We start from the raw sequence: 18,249 nt of genomic DNA, 5'->3' as shown, positions 1-18,249 counted from the left end.
TAACATACAAATTAGATAAATGATATGCTGAATTTATAATCAAATAAATGTTACATTATTTCTTTATTATTTATATTTTAAGAAATGAGTTAATTTTAGATTTAACCCTTGTTTAAGATCCTTATAGCTCTTTTAAAAGTACTTCAAGTTTTTTTTCCTTCTTGGTACCCCATTTTGAATGAAAACATAATGTTGTTTTATATCAAATTGGCATGTTACCAAACAGCTTTTCTGTGTGTTCTGAATTTAATTAATACAAGTCAAGGTCACTTCCTAAAAGATATGCAGCACTGTGGCTGCAAACAAGCCAGGCTTCTCTGTATAGTACTTTAAGACTGGGGGAAGGGTGTGCATGATGGCAGTTCTTAACACCTATTCAGCAACATTAAATAAAACACTTTCTGATAGCTAGGATAATGGAAGGAATAAAATATTCAGTATGTTTCTGAATGTATACACCAGCACATTGGGGATGGTTGTGTTGTTTGTTTGTTGAGGGAGATTGTTCTTTCTCCAGATCAGAGAAATACTAGCAATGACAATGAATTTTTTAAGACAAGAGTCTAAGGTTGAAATCATATTCCCAGTGGCCAGGAAAATATTCCACTGAATTTTAACCACTGCTATTTCTTATCACATTTACACTGAGCATGTATGCATGGGATTATATTATAAACCTATAAAATTACTGGTCTGAATTTCCTTTAAATTCAACGTAAAAAGAAATAGTATAGTAAAACGTTTGTGCACATTTCAAAGGTGTTTTCTAGACACCATTTGGCTTATTTCTATATTAAAAGTATTGTTACGGATCCAAGAAACAATATTAAAGGGTTTCTTTTCAGATCACAGCAAGCACATTTTGGCACTATTGCCAAATTGGGGTATAAATCAAGGAAATTATTCTAACGTTGCAAGATGTACACATCAGAAATTTAAGAGCATAGAATATGGCGGGAGGACTTGTAACTCCCATGCACTGTTGACAAGTCACAAATCATAAGTAGTGCTTGAAACAAAAATACAACATTAAACTAAAGTTCCATGGAACTGTAACAGGAAACCAAGACTTCTCTTACTGTAAAAAGATTAAACATGTGAAGTACAAAAAAAAGGAAACATAAATAGAACTTTTAATCTTTGTGCACAAGTGACTATTTCCTATACTTTCATTGACTATTTAGTATAAATAGTTTCCCAATCTCAGATCCAGTGACTGAAAAAGAGTAGAAAAGGCTAGACAAACATAATACTTCCAGCACACCAGGGGTGGATTCCTGCCAGTTCTAACCCCTTCTATAGAAGAAGTTCCATAAATCTACAGTGCTGTTTAGAACTGGTTCCAGCTCCCTCCCCCCACTCGTCCACATCATCAAGATGAAGAGTGAGAGGAGGAATTCTGGGAGTTGACGTCCACAAGTCTTAAAGCTGTCAAGTTTGAACACCCCTGGGGTTTTTTTTTCTAAAGGGTTAGAGGTGCAAAGGTCTTGTAACTTGACAGCTTTAAAACTTGCGTGCTTCAAATGCCAGAGTTTCTGAGCCAACATTTTGGTTGCTAAGGAAGAGCGTTGTTAAGTGAGTTTCACCACATTTTACAAGTTGGCCACGAACACCCAGTCACATGGCTGGCAAGCCACTCCTACTCAGTCACATGACTGGCAAGCCACTCCCACAAAGCAGGCCACACCTACAGAAGAGGTTCTAAAAAAAATTGAAACCCACCACTGCAGCACACATACAAATGTTTCCATAAACAGATCTATTGGTGATGTTTTCTGTGGCAGTGGGTCCTAAATAAAGTGGTTGAAGGAAAGTTTGAGTCAGAGAACATTTTAGAGCCTTTGTTTCTAGACTCCTTACCTAATATAAGTGTTTTCTCTTCTGTTAATGCTACCTTTCTGGTGGAATAGAAGAGTAGAATAGTAATGGCTTGATTTCCTGGCTGGAATTAGCTGATAGGACCATATACTGTCCAGAAATACTGGACAACCTACACTTAGTTTCTACAACACTAACTGGGATTTATTTATTTATCAAATTTATTTGCCACCCATCTCGTAGTTTACCTGACTCTGAGTGAGGTTCAGGCAACTCTGAAAGAATGCTCTGTCCATAATCAAATATGTTCTAACTTTATTATACTGAACACTTACTTGGAAATGTATTCTTGTCAGTAACATTCACACACCATCTTTACCTAGAAAAGAAAATTACAACACACTAGTTAGCTATTAAAACTGAAATAGTTATCAAACTATTATCTGCCCGAAATGTATTTAATTTTTTTATTACTTTGTAACTATATTTTTAATTGTTGATTATTCACCATCCAGAGCCACCTTTGAGATGGGCAGCTATAGAAATTTCTAAATAAGTGGATGTCATTTATATCTAAATAAATAAATAAAATACTCAGAAAAATGCCTTCAGCATATTGGTCTACTAAAGAGTAATTATCTGCTCAGAAACAGAGTATTATTCCTAATTAGCACAGTTTTTGCAATCAGCTCCAGTCAGCACAGGAGGCATGCTGGTAGAGGCAAAGATCTTCTATAATAACAGCTTTTGTCTGAAAACAGACACAAGCCAAACAACTTCTGAACCAGCATGTTTCATCAACGTGTGGCTTGATTTCTCATAAACTGATTTTTTTTTCTAGGCTTTGTAAGATTTAGTTTCTCAGCCTTCTAAACCATGGCTGAAATACTGAATTGTTTGCCTTGACTTCTAAAACAAATCCTGTCAACATCATTGCCATTCATTTATATCAGCTTCTGTATCAATGGAGGCTCCAAGACATATAATTATGCAACAAATAGCAGTTCTAAGAATGAGATAGACTATCAGAAACTCCACAGGTGCTTTGTTCAGAAGGCCATGAGAGGACCTTGAAGTTGCTACACATTTGAGTAATTACAGAGATCCAGAGGAAAGCTGCAATTATGAGCAATGAGCTTCATCAAATCATCTGTACCAATTTACTCCCTTGTGTAGATTAAAGAAGATGACATTGATGGAAATATGCAAGAACTGTTGTTACCAAGACAAAGAAGACTGAAACATTGTCTTAACCCAGGGAAATAAGATATTATTCAAAAGACACTTAGCCAGTTGTCTCAATAATTAATTGGAATTTGAGGGGAAAGGGTATTCAGCATAACTAGAGTTGCAAAATTCTGTTATTATAGCCAATTTCAATACTTCTAGTGCCATGGTGGCACGGTGATTAGAATACACTATTACAGTCTAACTCACTGCTCACTGCCAGGAGTTCGATTCTGACCGACTCAAGGTTGATTCAGCTTTCTATCCTTTCAAGGTCTGTAAAATGGGGACCCAGATTGTTGGGGGCAATATGCTGACAGTGTAAACCTCTCAGAGAGGACTGTAAAGGACTGGAAAGTGGTATGTAAGTTTAAGTGCTATTGCTATTGCTAGTTTCCTGAGGAATTTCCTGGATTAGTCTACCTAGTTGGGCTGACAATTAACGGCAATGGTTGAAATATTTTAATTGCTATTTTTTATATTTGATTACAATTAAAACAATGTATTGCAAACTTAATTTTGATATATAGCTGCCTATGTTTTAAGTAATATTACAATAGAACCCATTTTAACAGTCCTTATTTTTTTAAAAAAACTATAAAACATAAAACTATATATCCCAGTGTTACTTTTGGTGATATGGATGGCATATAAACTTGATGAATAAATAAAAACAAATAAACTGTTCAGAGATAACACATATTTGAACTCCTTTTTTGTTCTTTTGTAATATAAGTAATATTCAGAAAATACTGGTAGTTGTGGAATTATTACTTTCCCCATCTACTGTGTCTATGATACATAATATTTAAAATGTTATTAAATCTTACTAATGTAAATAATTGTACGTTTATTCACATACTTCACAATACATTATTTAACATGAAAAGGAATAAAATGCAAACATCCTTACATATTATGCATTTGTATTTTCCTTAAAATCCAAGCACACTGGGCTATGAGTGACCTTGAAGCAGCTCTCAGAAGGTAGTTGCCATAGCAACATTATCACAAAAGTGGCTCATCCTTTGCAACATATACCAACCTGGTGCATCATATGTTGCTAGATATAATATAACTATTCTGTAGTATTGCTGAAACTATAATGTGCATTGCAAATAGAAGGAGCAGAGTTAGATTGTTTTGTATCCCTGCATTTTCTTCTTTCTACAAAATGTAATTAACACTCCCAAATTCCAAAAGTACATTGCACAACATTGTTTGAATAATGTAGCCCATATTTATAATTAAATATGGGCTATATTTCAATTATCTTATGCACAATAACAAAAAAAAACCTCTTGTTTTGGAAGTTTTCTTACTATGATGTGAGAATAGGGGACAGATGTCATTACTAAATTAGGGCCTTTTCTGTCAAATAGCACAAGGAATTCCTCTTTTGGAATTATGAATATATTTCTAGATTCTCTTATTTTGGATCTTTCAGATTTGATGAGATGGGAGGAAACACATAATGAAACCAAGAAAAAGCCAGTTTTCTAGGTTCACTAAATTGTATTTATAAAAAAGGTATTAATTCAAGTTTGTTTGATAACACGGTTTCAAATTAGGATCTCTTATCAGAAATATATCAGAGTTGTTTGATTTAGATAATAAAACAAGATATAAATTTGAAAAACAAAATATGGCCTTATGCTATAAATAACTATATATACATAAAAGTCATTTTAATTATATGAAACCTCCATATTAATATTCTCTGTGTTTTTTTTCTTTCCTGAACATTTGTTTTCATTTTAATTTTTCACTGTTGCACAGCAGTGTTACATTTTTATGGTTCAGGTTTTTTCCCCTGAAATCTAATGGGTGTAGTATATAAACAAACATTTCATTCAAAATCATGTCAACTGCTTAACTAAGAAGGATCAGATTTAAAATATTAATATTGCAATTAAATTTTTCATATTTATTAATTGCAACAATAATAATTTCCACTGAATTTTCTCTGGGATACTCAGACCCAACAAGCATTTATTTCATTCATAACTGAACAATAAAATAAGCAATGCTTAACTTGTCATTTAATAATTGTCCCATATGTGGGAAATGAGATTATTGAACAATTACCATAGAGGAAAAGAAAAAAGGGGTAGGAGAAAAACCTGTGTATTAGCTAAAAGAAAAGACTGTAAGGAAATAAGATGCAAGATGGGCAACATAAAGCACATTTTTGTTTCTTATGCTGTCATACAACTAAATCTGAAAGATAATTACATCAGTTTACTAGAAAAAGGGGCAATTTTTTTAAAAAAATAAAACATGCAGAGAAAAATGTTATATATAATAATAAATCAGTATCAAGATGGTCTAGCAGGGGAAACAGAGGGAGAAGACGGACTGAAACCCCTGGGGGGAGAGACGGATTGCAGAGAGCTAGGCCGGATGGGCGACTTGGATCTGCTGGGGGAGCTGGGCCTTGTCTTTTGGGCCTGCTGCTCAGCCCTGGCAATTGTCTTTTCTAATGCCTGTTGCTGCCTAAGTTTATCCCTCACTGTGGCTCAAGAGGGGCAGTGGGTGGCAGAGGGCTTGGAGGCCGCCACCCTAATCCTGGGCCTGTCCTTCTCCCCCACCCTGGGGTCGCCCTGTGCCTCGGGGAGTGCATTGGCCTTGGCTGCGGCCATGGACCACTCACATGTCAACGAAAGGTAAAGAAGGCCGCATGAAAATGCCCACCGGAGTTGAGGCTCTCTGGAGCACCAGCGGCTGTTGCCTGAGGGCCTGCTCACCTCGATTAATGGCCACAATGCAGACCTGTAGCGTTGAGATGGAATCAGGCCCCCAGTATGCCTAATGGTGTTCCGGTCCTCAGGAGCTCCAACTGCTGCTACCTGGGTGGCCCGTCGACCTCGATTTGTGGCTGCAATACAAGCTGCGCCAATATTTTAAAGCCACGGCTCATTTCACAAGCTGCAAAGGAGACATACCGATGACCTTGCTGCCTCTCGCTCCTTCGGCTTCGCTGCTGCTCCCGAGAAGCTGTCTAAAGAGAGCCTATCACCCCCGCTCATCCAGGGCCTGAAGGTAGGAGGGAAAATGCCGAAGCGGCTCTCCTCTCTGCAAGACGGATTGCCCAGTCTCTGAGACCAGCAGAAATAAATTTGTAATTTTGAGTAGAAGACCAATTTGCCAAATTAAACAGAAATAATGCTAATCCAACTGTTTCCTGCAAGGAGCCAAAACAGTGCTTGGACCAAAGACTGAGAGAAAACTGGGAGCCAACAGGGAATGGTGGAATATTAAAGAAATTTCCCTCAGTCTTTGGACCAATCAGGCTTTGAGAATACCCACAAGTAGCCCCTCCTGCAATTCTACCGGAAAATAATTTGTTTGTCTCTATATAATTTTTAACATATAAACTACAACTTCTTAATTTTTTATCTGCTTGTTCTATATAGCTTATGAAAAGGCAGCTAGGGCTTTCCATAATAAACAGTGGTGACTCTAGTATTTTAATTTTTGCAAATCATGACGAATGCTACAAATGAACACAATGGTTTAGCATCAGTATTAACACAATATAACTGACTTTACATTTATAATATAAATAGTTGAATTTTTCAATTTATATGAATTTTATAATAAAAACAAATTATGATATAAATCAGAATTCAAATTACAAGAAGGGGCAGTCTTAAATCACTGTAAATTTTATATAGAGAATATACAATTGTATAAGCTTTGTATTTGTTGTAAAGTGTACAACAAATATCATAATAAGACATAGCAAAGCATGATTTCATATTTATAAACAAACCTTTAAGCGGTTTTGGATTTTCCCCAACCTCTTTTTACTTCTTGACTTGGTCACCATTTATATTTGGAAATTTTGTTTGAACTAAAAAACGTTTTATATTACAAACTTCAAGTTGATGGAGAATTATTCTTTGTAAGAGTGATATTCTTTAAGCTATGATCATGTTAAAGTATTGAAACCATTAAGCCTTTAACATGTTAAAAGATAACTGCTTTTTTATCAAATTATAGTTTTTGTAATTACAAGACAGTGTTAGAAGGATATGCAGCCTTATAAAAATGCAATTATACCAGTAGGAAATATATTTAAATGACTAATCTCTGTATTCTTTTATTGATGTCAACAGTACAGACAGCTTATAAATCACCAGGTTTGGTAAAGCGATCAAATAATTAAATGTAAGAAAAACCTAAGAGATTACTAAAGCCTGAATATAGGTGCCATTTAAAAAAGTGGTTGAGAAAGAAAAATAATTGTTTCTACTGCAAATGAGGAATTTGTTTTAGCAAAATCTAATATTTATTTTTTCCCATTCTCTATGTAAAATTAAAATATTATTGTACCCCAAATTCCTAATTTTAATTTAAAAAAATATACCGGTAGTTAAAATGGAATTTAACAAAGAAAATTGGTTATATTTAAAAATCCAGAGTGCCTTTGAACATAGAATCATATGGACAGTACCTTGGAGGTATTCTAAGTCTAACCCCTTCCCCAAGGCATGAGTCCTTATACCAGAAAATGGTTGTCCAATCCTTTCTTGAAAACCTCCAGTGATGGAGTATCCACCAGGAGGCAAGCTGTTTTATTGAATAACCATTCTCACTGTTAGGAAATTCCTCCTTATTTCAAGGTTGAATCTCCCTCTGACAAATTTCCACCCACGGTTTCTTCTCTTGCCCTCAGATGCTATAGAGTAAATCTAGACCGTCTTCCATGTGACAGCCCTTCAAGTGTGTTTGTTAAATGCTTAATAATGGATCAGTATGAATTTGTTTCATATTTACAATATAGTATTCTGAAGCTTACATCAGTCAATCTGAACAATGACTAACTAATAAACATGTTTACATTAAATAATAAAAATGTAGAAATATTAAATTCCTTTGCTGAAGTTTGTTTTCAGTACTAAAATTCTGCTACTTGCCTGCATATGACAGATTGAATAGTTTAACATTCCATTCAGAGTGAAAACTGCTGACCAGACTATCAGCAATGTAAACATGATGTAAGTATTTCTAGTGTAATGGAAAAGGTTGGAAAATTTACTAGGTAATATCCTAAAACTGTGTAGTTCATTCTGATATTTTATTCTACAATGCACCAATTAAGTTTTTATCTCAAATATGCTTTGGAAATTTTGAAAGATTTTATAGCTTTTAAAGTCAATTGAAAAACAATATTCTTGCTACAAGTTACAGTCTCCACTCAGTAACTGAGGCTAATTCAATAACTTTGGGGCAAAATATATATAGCACTCCTTTCTAAGCACTATAGTGATAAAGTGTATTGCAATATACAAAAGCTTATGTGCATTCAACAGACATAAATTATCCACTCTAAGCACTTCAACAATGCCACAAGTATAAACAATAGTCTTATTGTAACAAGATTATTGTTTATATCTGATGAGTTGTTGAAGTGCTTTCAATGGTTCAATTAAACCTACACTATTAAATATAAAGGATAATACCCAGATTATATCTATACTGAATAATGTCAGAGAAGTATGTAATCCTTCATCAGAACTGCAATCATTTCATTTTTAGCAAGGCTGTAATTAGCTACTACCTGTTCATTTGCAATATATGAAAATTTCTTCCAAGCAACCAACAAAGAAAGTGTAAGAATTGATACTTTTCTTCCTGCAGGCATCAGTGTAACACAATAGATACACAGCATATAGTAATAACACATAGATCTGCACTGAAAAATAGGCTACTATTTTTACAAAGGTGCAGTACAGAAGCCCTTCTACATCCACATTTTGTAGAAATCTCTAGCATATCATTAGCAAAAATAAACTTTTATTTTTGTTAATGCTTTCCTTCATTATTCTAATAAATTATTCTTCCTTTATTCTAATAAAGGAAAGTATTTTTAAAAATTACTGACATGATCCTACATGCTATTAGAGTGCAATTATAAACACTGAAAGAGTGATGCAAATCACAATGTGAATTCAATCAGTCCCCACAATAGCTATAACAAAAATCCATGCCCTTAAAGAAAAGATCACAAAATGCATTAAGCATACAGTATTATATTTTCTGATAATTCATGATTCATGAACCAGGCTTTGTTCATAACCTTCATTTTTAGTCTTTCCATCTTTTGAGGACTACAAATCACCTTTCTCTCTTCATTTTTGTACACATTATTTTTCTTACTATCATTATCATCAAGATGCAACAATACAACTAATAAGCATTTGATGGTATAGCACAGATTTTAATGTCCTTAGTACTCTCTGAGCTTGATTGCTTTCTTGCTAACATTTCATTACCCAACTAAGTAACATCTTCAGTGTTAAGAGAGTGTGAGATTTGCTTTAAATCTTGTCCTATCAGAGGAGTTGTTATGTGTGTGATAGTTTCTTGATTGCTTGCTGTTTGATAATCTTAGTTGGTAGTTTTATTTTATTTTTTATCATGTTTTTATAAGCTACCCATCTTCCTCACAGAATGGTGTGTATGTCTGTGTGTCCATCCGTCCTTGATTAGGGTATTGTATACTGCTTGTTTGTCTGGTGTTTATCCTAGTGCTAATCCCAGTTTATCTGAGTATTGATTGTTAGCATTGTTAGATTGTTTGTTTCCTTTTTAGCTTTTTAACTTGTCTCTTTTAAACGGTGTTTAAATATAGTTTATCTCTATACACCTGTTGATGACTGATTAGTCTGATTCCAAGTTTCCATTCCACTATGGATTCCAAGAACACCACAGTTCAACCCTAACCTACATATGTTTCCTTTATTAGTAAGACTTTAAAGTTTGATATTGAGGAACAAGTGGTTTGGGGAATTTGATAGAAGTCCTTAAAAACAAATACTGTAAAGCAAAGATAAACTACTTTCCCGACTTTCACTTCACTAGTCTTCAGACTGCATTCCCAATGGCAAGAGACTCTGGAAACAAAAGTCCAAAAACTCAAGCCACGGAAAACAGACAGGAAGTTGGCGATGCCGGGGAGGTTGCTGCAAAAGGAAGAGGGGGACCACCTCAGAGGGCAAACAGTAAGTCAACCATGCTGGGAAGGTACTTGACATAGAAAAGGGGCAGACAGGAAGTCCCTCCCAGCTGAAATAAAGGACCATGTAGTAAGTCACATGGTTTGTTTGGCACTTGTCAGTTTTAGTACTCATCACATCTTCCTGAACCAATTAACAAATACCAAAGTATCACTGTAAACCAGAAATCAGGGAATACTGTTCTGATCTAAGCCCAGGTATTTAAACTGGACTACCTTCAATTACATGATGTGGTTACCTTTTCAGATAAGTGTTCCCTCCTGTGATGGTATCACTTCCACAATGTTTTTCTTACTCTAAGTAGTAAAATTTTGCCACAGAAGTGACTTTGTTATTTCTGTCTGCCATATAAAAATTGTTCAGTGCAACTAAGATTATTTTAAATAGCTGGAATAGCTGTCATCTTCAATCAGAATAAAAGGCAACAACTTAAAAATACTCCACAAAGTCAATACTACAGATAGTCCTTGATTTATGACAATAATTGTGTCCAAAATTTTCATTGCTAAGTAAAATAATAGTTAAGCGAGTTTTGCCCCATTTTTCGACCTTTCTTGCCACCGTTGTTAAGTGAATCACTGCAGCCATTAATAGCACAGTTTAGTAAATCTGGCTATCCACTGACTGCTTATCAAAAGGTTACAAAAGGTGATTACATGGCCCCAGTACATTGCAACCATCAAAAATATGAGCCAGTTGCCAAGCATTTGAATTTTGATCACATGACCATGGGGATGCTGCAACAGTCCTAAGTGTGAAAATTAGTTATAAATCACTTTTTACAGTGCCACTGTAACTTTGAACAATCACCAAATGAATGGTTGTAAGTCAAGGCCTACCCGTACCTGATCCATGTGACCTAATCTCAGTGACCCTGGAATATTCTTGGATCTGCCCTCAAGGATTGCTGAAGACAAAGTATTAAAACACACTCTAGATGTGCTATCCAAGACTGTAAGATTGTCTTCTCTTGAAGGCTCCAAATAGAGGTCTTAAATGGATTCTGAAATAATATAACAGGAATCATTTTTGGCTACCTGTTGGATTAAATTATTCAAATGTAAGTGCTCATGACACAGGGAAGGAGATTGCTTTAAAACTTTCTGATAGATGACTTCCTGTAGTTCTTTAGCTAATGATTTATAGGTTATGTTCAGGAGTTGCTAGATGTGCAACTCCTTTCTATAGCAATTCTTATGCTGGGGGCAATTTTAAACTTCGTGATCTTGATTTAGGACACACAGTATGATTGATGGTGAAGATAAAAACTTCATTTTTCACTTGTAGGTATTAACATTACAGACATTATTTAATATCTGTTCACATCTTGGATCCCCATCTAAGGAATTTTCCACAGCAGGTGAGACCACCTCAGTGGGCTTGATGGCATCAGTTCCTGGTTAGTATGCAAAATGCTAAAAAGAAGTTTGCTACTTGATGGTCCCTATGCCAGGGATCAATCATACAAATCATAAATGATAATCAATTGCTTGCTGTAAAAAAATTCATACTGTGTTATGGATTTAGGAAGTATGATAGGGTCAGTTTATTCTACTTATTTCTCCTTTTAATAATAAAGTCACTTCCTAATCTTTTGCAGGCTTAATAACATGGTTCCAGTTACCAATATTCAAAAACTGATGGAAACATGATGCAATATTCTTATTGGCACATTGCAAGTAAAAAGGCCAGTAGATGCCATTTAAGCCACATGCTATTAATTATTCTTAGTTCATAACTTCAAAAGTCCAAAACTAGACTTTTCTAGACTAGTGTCTTTCATATATGTTGGAATCATTCAGCCAGTTGCCAATATCAACAAAATGTATTTCCAAAAAACCCGTTTTCCAGTTAAAATTCTAGCCAGCATATTTTAAAACACTGCAGTTTTCATACTGCATTAAGAACACATTAAAATAGTTTAGATTATCCTTAGCCAAGGGAAATCCCAGCTGCACTATATGTGTGTTAGTAAAAACCACTCTTTCGCTCATTTACTCCTTTTAAACAAAATTTTAAGGGCTACCAGCGAAAATTTAGACTAAGGAGATCAGACATACTTATCATAAACATCCTTCTGATCAGCAAACTGCAACCTCATAGGAAAATATTAATTTCTTTGAGGAAGTTGTAACTGTCAGTGGCAAAGCCTAACTATAGCCATTTAAAACAAAACAAAAAACTAATTGGGATAACAGGAGATAATTGAATAATCAGGTAACAAATAAAAATGAACATAAAAAAGTGAAAATGTGATGTAAGATCCTACAAAATCTCTGATAAATTAATGAAGACAAAATGGTTTCTACACCCCATTTCCAATAGCAGTAAACAATGATATTATGCCACCCAAAATTACTAACAGAGCCAGTCTGTGCCAATACAATGCCTTAACAGTAGACCCAACTCTCCATTCTCAACCAGTGAAGGAACTAAGCCAGTAGGGATGTCTGTAAGCAATATTCTCCATGTGAGTAAGGTGTTTCATCACACCAGAACTGTTAATGACATTCAATATACAACTGGTCATTTAACCACTGTTTGGGTTCAGAAAGTGTGCTTTACATCCCATGGAACACTTCTGCCATAATAAAATGTCACATCTCCACCACCACCTCATGGTTATGGTCCCAACAATAACCTTTAGATCTTTGATATTCCCCAGGGACTTTAATTCTATATTATATTTATGACTGTTGCCTTGCCAACTGACCAAGGTTGCCAAGGGCCCCATGATCACGTGATTGTCATTTGCAATCTTGTCTGCCAGCTTCCTCAAAAAGTCATTGAGAAAAAATGGCAGGGAAGGTTATAAGCAAAGGGAACAGACTGGATTCCCCTCCTAGCTATCCAGCCATGCATGGGAGTCCTCAGTCAGCTTCAGGACTTACCATCAAGCAACTTACCTTTCTGTTTTTCTGCAGCTTCTGGCAGATATGTCAGCCAATGCTTTCCACAGACGACCTCTCATACTATTTTGCAAGTGGGCACTATTCTCACAATACGTAAAGCCCCCTTTTTAAAAAGCCTCCTAAAGAATTGTAAAAATAGTGTCCGTTTGCAAAATGGCACAAAGCAGCTTCTGTAAGAAGGCTGCACCTTGCATCAGCTGGGCATCTCTCTCAGAAGATGCAGAAAAATTGAAAGGTAAATTGCACGCCAATAGACCCTGGAGTTGGTTGAAGACTTCCGTGTATTGCTGGGTGGTGAGAAGGCCTAAGGTGTCAGTGCCATGACAGTTTTACATATGTCAGCAACCCCTGGAACCATTCAAAGGTTCTTGCACATTGTTGGACAGCTGGCTAGGAAACAGGCCAAAAGCCTCCAGGGCTGCAGCAGCTTCAGGTGTGCCAGTAAGTCCTTGAGCCAGTCAGTGCTTTCTGGCCCATTGCAAGTTTCTACATGCTGGTACCAGTGGTGGGTTCCGGGGGGTACGGCCCGGTATGGGAGTACCGGTGGTAGCTGAGAGCAGCGGCCACCGTACCAGAACAGTGGGCCGTTTGGCCCTCCTGCCTGCCCGTGTTCCTTACTGCTTTTTGAAGCAAATGGGTCAATTGTGCACGCACGCATAGCGTGCGGCGCCTGCATGACGTCCGCCAAGCAGCTGAGTGTCACTGGGCGATGGCGTGCGCATGCTTGCGCAGTGCACATGCCCGCCGAGGACACCCGGCCCAGTCACAGAGTACTGGTTGGAACAGGATCTGGAACCCACTACTGACTGATAAGCCCCAAGTCTCCCCCAACCCAGTTGCACATTCCTCTTAATATTCCATGCAATTGTTTAGTGAATGCAACTAGAGGAGCCAGGATTGCCATCAAGTGATGCAGTGACATGTTCAGTCACGCGGTGTTTCATTTAATGACCACTTCACTCCAGTCCTAATTGCAGTCATAAGTTCAGGATTATCTACTGTGATCAAGTTACTTCTCATTTCTCCAGAAGTAGTAACATTCTCCAAAATAATACTTATTTTGTGTAGGTAATAAGGAAGTTACCAGAGACCTAACAACCTGAGTCAAGTAATGTAGGATTCATGGAACCTATACATTTTCAAATTGTATTATCAGCTTTTTAAAAAAAGGATTGAAGGTCCTATTCCTCCTATTCTTCTAGCAAAATGAGTGTTCCTAGGAATATGTCGTTTGAGTATTCCAACAAGAATGAAATAGGTTCAAAATAGTATCAACAAAGCAGGATGGCACTGTTTCTGCAGCCAAGAGCAATACATTTTTTAAAAAAAATATATGTATTTCTGGCTCCTGAAGACTATAACAATAATGTTACTAAAGGACGAATATTGAAATGACAGTTGGTCTTACATGAACTGTTATTTTGGGAGGTTTGCAGGATTAGCCAGGATTGGGTATTATGATGTCCAATTGGTCTCAAGACAGAGTTAAAACTGAAGCCATGCCTCTGTGCTCCTTGCTTCTGGTTCCCAGTTTCAACGAGTCAAATCCACTGAAAAACACCTGAAAACAAGTCATAAGGGGACATACCCTACCCCCTGAACTCCCCAACCTGATGGACCAATGCTAGGGTGGGAACCTAGCTAATCCTGCAAACCTCCCAAAATAACAGTTCAGGTAATACCGTCATTTTCTGGAGGAATTTGCAGGATTGGGACATACCCAAGTTAATATCCCTCAGGAGGGGCACTATTGGTCCTGGGCTCCCCATGCGCTACCACCTGTTGTAACACCCTACGACCAAACGCTGCATCAGCAGATGCAAAAGCATCTAACTTGTAGTGCCTGATAAAGGGAGACAGGGAGGCCCATGTAGTGGCCCTACAAATCTCTGCAATAGGCGCCTGTGTAGCCAAGGCCGCCGAGGTAGCCGCGCTCTTGGTGGAGTGTGCTGTGATGCCCTGGGGAACCAGTTGGTGCTGAACCTCATAGGTCAGTGCAATGGCCAATTTGATCCATCTCCATATAGCAGAGGAGGATACCCTCTTCCCCAAGGAAGATGAGTAAAAGGAAACGAAAAGTGCCTAAGATTTCCTGAGGTTCTCTGTGCGCCCAGGTAAATGTGCAAGGCACGTCTGACAACCAGCCTGTGCCAAAGACGTTCCCTATCATGTGACGGGGCCGGGCAAAAATCCAGCAAGACTACCTCCTGCAATCTGTGAAAAAGGGAGTTTACCTCGGGAAGAAAAGTCTGATCCAGTCGCAGGACGACCCGATTATTGTGGAATGTGCAAAGATCTGACGTGGAGGTCAATGCCCCCAGTTCAGAGATGCGATGGGCTGAGGTGACCACCACGAGGAACACTACCTTAAGGGTCACTCAGAGGTCACATGAGGTCCACAAGCCACGCCTGGCGCGGCCAGTTAAGGTGCCATTAAGATGAGCTCCGCCCTCTCTAAGATCATCTTCCGAACTACCCCAGGGAGAAGGGGAAGAAAAGTGTAGAGCAGGCACAGACACAGAGACCAAAGAATGTCCACCCCTTCCGCCCCCGAGTTGGGCACCGAGAGAAGAACCGTTCCACCTGAGTGTTCTGCGGTGTGGCAAACAGGTCTACCTCTGGATGGCTGAACATGGAGCAGATGGTCTGGAACAGTTCCGGGAGAAGGCTCCTCTCTCCGTGGTCAACCGTGGCCCAACTGAGCCAGTTGGCTTGATGATTGTTTACTCCTGTGATGTGCTCCGCCCTGAGCAATCGAAGATGCCTCTCCGCCCAGACACTGTGCCATCGCCTCGGTTCAAAGAGCCCTGGAGTGTGTGCCGCTTTGCCGGTTGATGTGGGCCTTCGCCGCCCTGTTGTCGGTTAGCACCAAGACATTCCGGTCTCGAACATGGTCCTTGAAGTACCAAGTGAATCACTTGCAGCTCCAACCAGTTGATATTGTGTTGGCGGTCCAACCAGGTCCAATGGCCCTGGGACTCCAAGAGAGCTCCCCACCCGTACAAGCTGGAGTCCGTTGTCAGGATGAGGTGCTCCGGCTCCCTGAACTTGCAGTCTTTGTGTAGTGCCAGGGAGAGCCACCACCTCAATGACAGCTGCACTGGAACCTTTGCCTCGGAATTGCTGGAACTGGACCTCTGATGCAGGAGACGCCATTGAAGCGGCCTCATGTGCAGACGAGCCCAAGGCACCATGTCTATGCAAGAAATGAATTTCCCCAGCAAGCTGGGAAGCACCACTACAAAAACAAAACGCTGACATCTAACTTGTCTAACTAAAGCTAGCAAACTAACTTTATGGTCGTGGGACAGGAACACCTTCCCCAACCTGGAATCTATGGTTCACCCTAGGTGAAGAATCCTGGTGCTGGGGATCAGAGAACTCTTATCCAAGTTCACTGAAAACCCTAACTGTTGGAGCGTAGACACTACTAACAAAATGTCCTCCCTCGCATGCTCAAATGACACTGCCTGGACCAAGATGTCCTCGAGATAAATTGGATCCTGAAGGAGCGCTCTCGGAGGGAAGCCGCCACTGCAGCCAGGACCTTAGTGAAGGTGATGTCCGGATGTCAGTCCCAACAGTACTGATAATGTCTAAATAGGAGAACCTGAGGTATTTATGGTGGCCAGGGAAGATGGAGATATGGAGATAAGCCTCCGTCAGATCGATGTAGGCCATGAAGTCATTACGCCTGATCCCTGCCAAAATGGACTTAAGGGATGCCATTTTGAATCTCCTATAGACCAAGTGAAAATTTAGAAGTTTTACATCTAGTATCGCCTTCCATCCCCCTGAACGTTTCGGAACGACAAAGAGGTTAGAATAGAATCCTGACCCTACTTGGTCCGGTGGAACCAGTTCCACCACCCTAATATCTAAGAGGTGTTGGATCACCTGTCTCATGAGAGAGCGTTTATCCCTACTCTTGGCGACTGAAAATGTCCGAAAGTGGTTCGGGGGAATGGAGAGGAACTCCAGGCGCAGGCCAAATCTGACGTGTTCAAAACCCAGGCATCTGTGGTAAGCTCAGCCCAGGCATTGGCAAACAAGATCAGTCTGCCGCCTATGGGTGGGGTCGCTATTGATCTATCTGCCCTGGCGGTAGGGACAGCCACCTCCCTCCCCAAAAGTGTCTCTTCCCCTGGGGTTGGAACCTAGGCCTATCCCTTAAGTAGTGTCTATCCGACTGCCTATCTGATCTTGAAAAATACCTGCTTTGTTGAACTTCCTGATCTGACTGACAATAGGGCTGCTTCCGGAAATAAGGTGCAGACTTCTGCTCCGACTTCTTCATGGGCATCACCTTCTTCTTATTCTTGTCCTCAACAAGGATTGGATCCAATGGGGCATTGAAAAGGGAGCCCCCAGCAGAAGGTGATGAGGCCAGATGCCACTTTGCCTTGTTCTCAGCTTGCCACCCCCGCAGCCACAGGAGACGTTGGGAGGTCACCGAGGAGGCTAACACCAGGAAGACATACTTCATGGTGTGCAGAGTGGCATCAGCAGAGAACTGTGCAACTGCAACCAGCTTGTTGAGATCTCCTCCCGAGGAGGAGATACACACCTCCTCCGGCGGAATCCGTTCCTGCATTTGCTGGAGCCAAAAGATAGCCGTGCGGCTAAAGAATGACGCTGAGGCAGCTGCCTTGATTGCCCATGCAGAAGACTGGAATGTTTTCCGAACAGTCAGATCCGCCTTCTTGTCATCGGTTTAGCAATAGCAATAGCAATAGCAGTAGACTTATATACCGCTTCATAGGCCTTTCAGGCCTCTCTAAGCGGTTTACAGAGAGTCAGCATATTGCCCCCAACAATCTGGGTCCTCATTTTACCCACCTCGGAAGGATGGAAGGCTGAGTCAACCCTGAGCCGGTGAGATTTGAACCGCTGACCTGCTGATCTAGCAGTAGCCTGCAGTGCTGCATTTAACCACTGCGCCACCTTGGCTCAGTTTTCAAGTAATCAGCCACATTTCAAGTAATCAGCCACCGTAGACGTAGAAGCCAAGGCCACCACTGGAGGGTCAACTGTGGGCACCTGCAAAGCCTCCAAAAAATTAGGCTCTATGTTAAAGAATCTCCTATCACCGCTACTAGGGTTAGGAAAAGTCCCTGGCTTTTCCCACTATTTCTTAACAACTTCCAAGAATAGCAATGGGGCAGGGATTTCCTCCTTCGCTGGAGGAGGTTCTGAGTAAACCCAGCCCTCTGGTTTCTTTTCTGGGCCACCTTCCTTGGCACCTTCATTGGTGCTCTCTGTCTCAC

General features: G+C 39.3%; 1 protein-coding gene across 3 annotated transcripts in view; it reads right to left on the bottom strand.

Moving 5' to 3' along the window:
- NCOA3 (nuclear receptor coactivator 3) overlaps positions 1 to 18,249 on the bottom strand; it is a 92,635-nt gene that overhangs the window by 67,967 nt on the left and 6,419 nt on the right. For 2 of the 3 annotated variants that reach the window (XM_087720437.1, XM_087720439.1), the window contains exon 2: positions 2,154 to 2,197. The exons of the other annotated variant lie outside the window; for it this stretch is intronic. The gene's annotated coding sequence lies outside the window, so the exon portion shown is untranslated. The remainder of the gene's footprint in view (positions 1 to 2,153; positions 2,198 to 18,249) is intronic. 3 annotated transcript variants of the gene reach the window in all.

This window comes from Thamnophis sirtalis, unplaced genomic scaffold, assembly GCF_051295495.1.
Source record: "Thamnophis sirtalis isolate CommonGarterSnake01/CBP01778 unplaced genomic scaffold, rThaSir2_p1.2 scaffold_7, whole genome shotgun sequence".
In the NCBI taxonomy this organism is placed as follows: Eukaryota; Metazoa; Chordata; class Lepidosauria; order Squamata; family Natricidae; genus Thamnophis; species Thamnophis sirtalis.
Note: the sequence above shows the minus strand (reverse complement) of the source record. Positions and strands in the feature narration are given on the sequence as shown.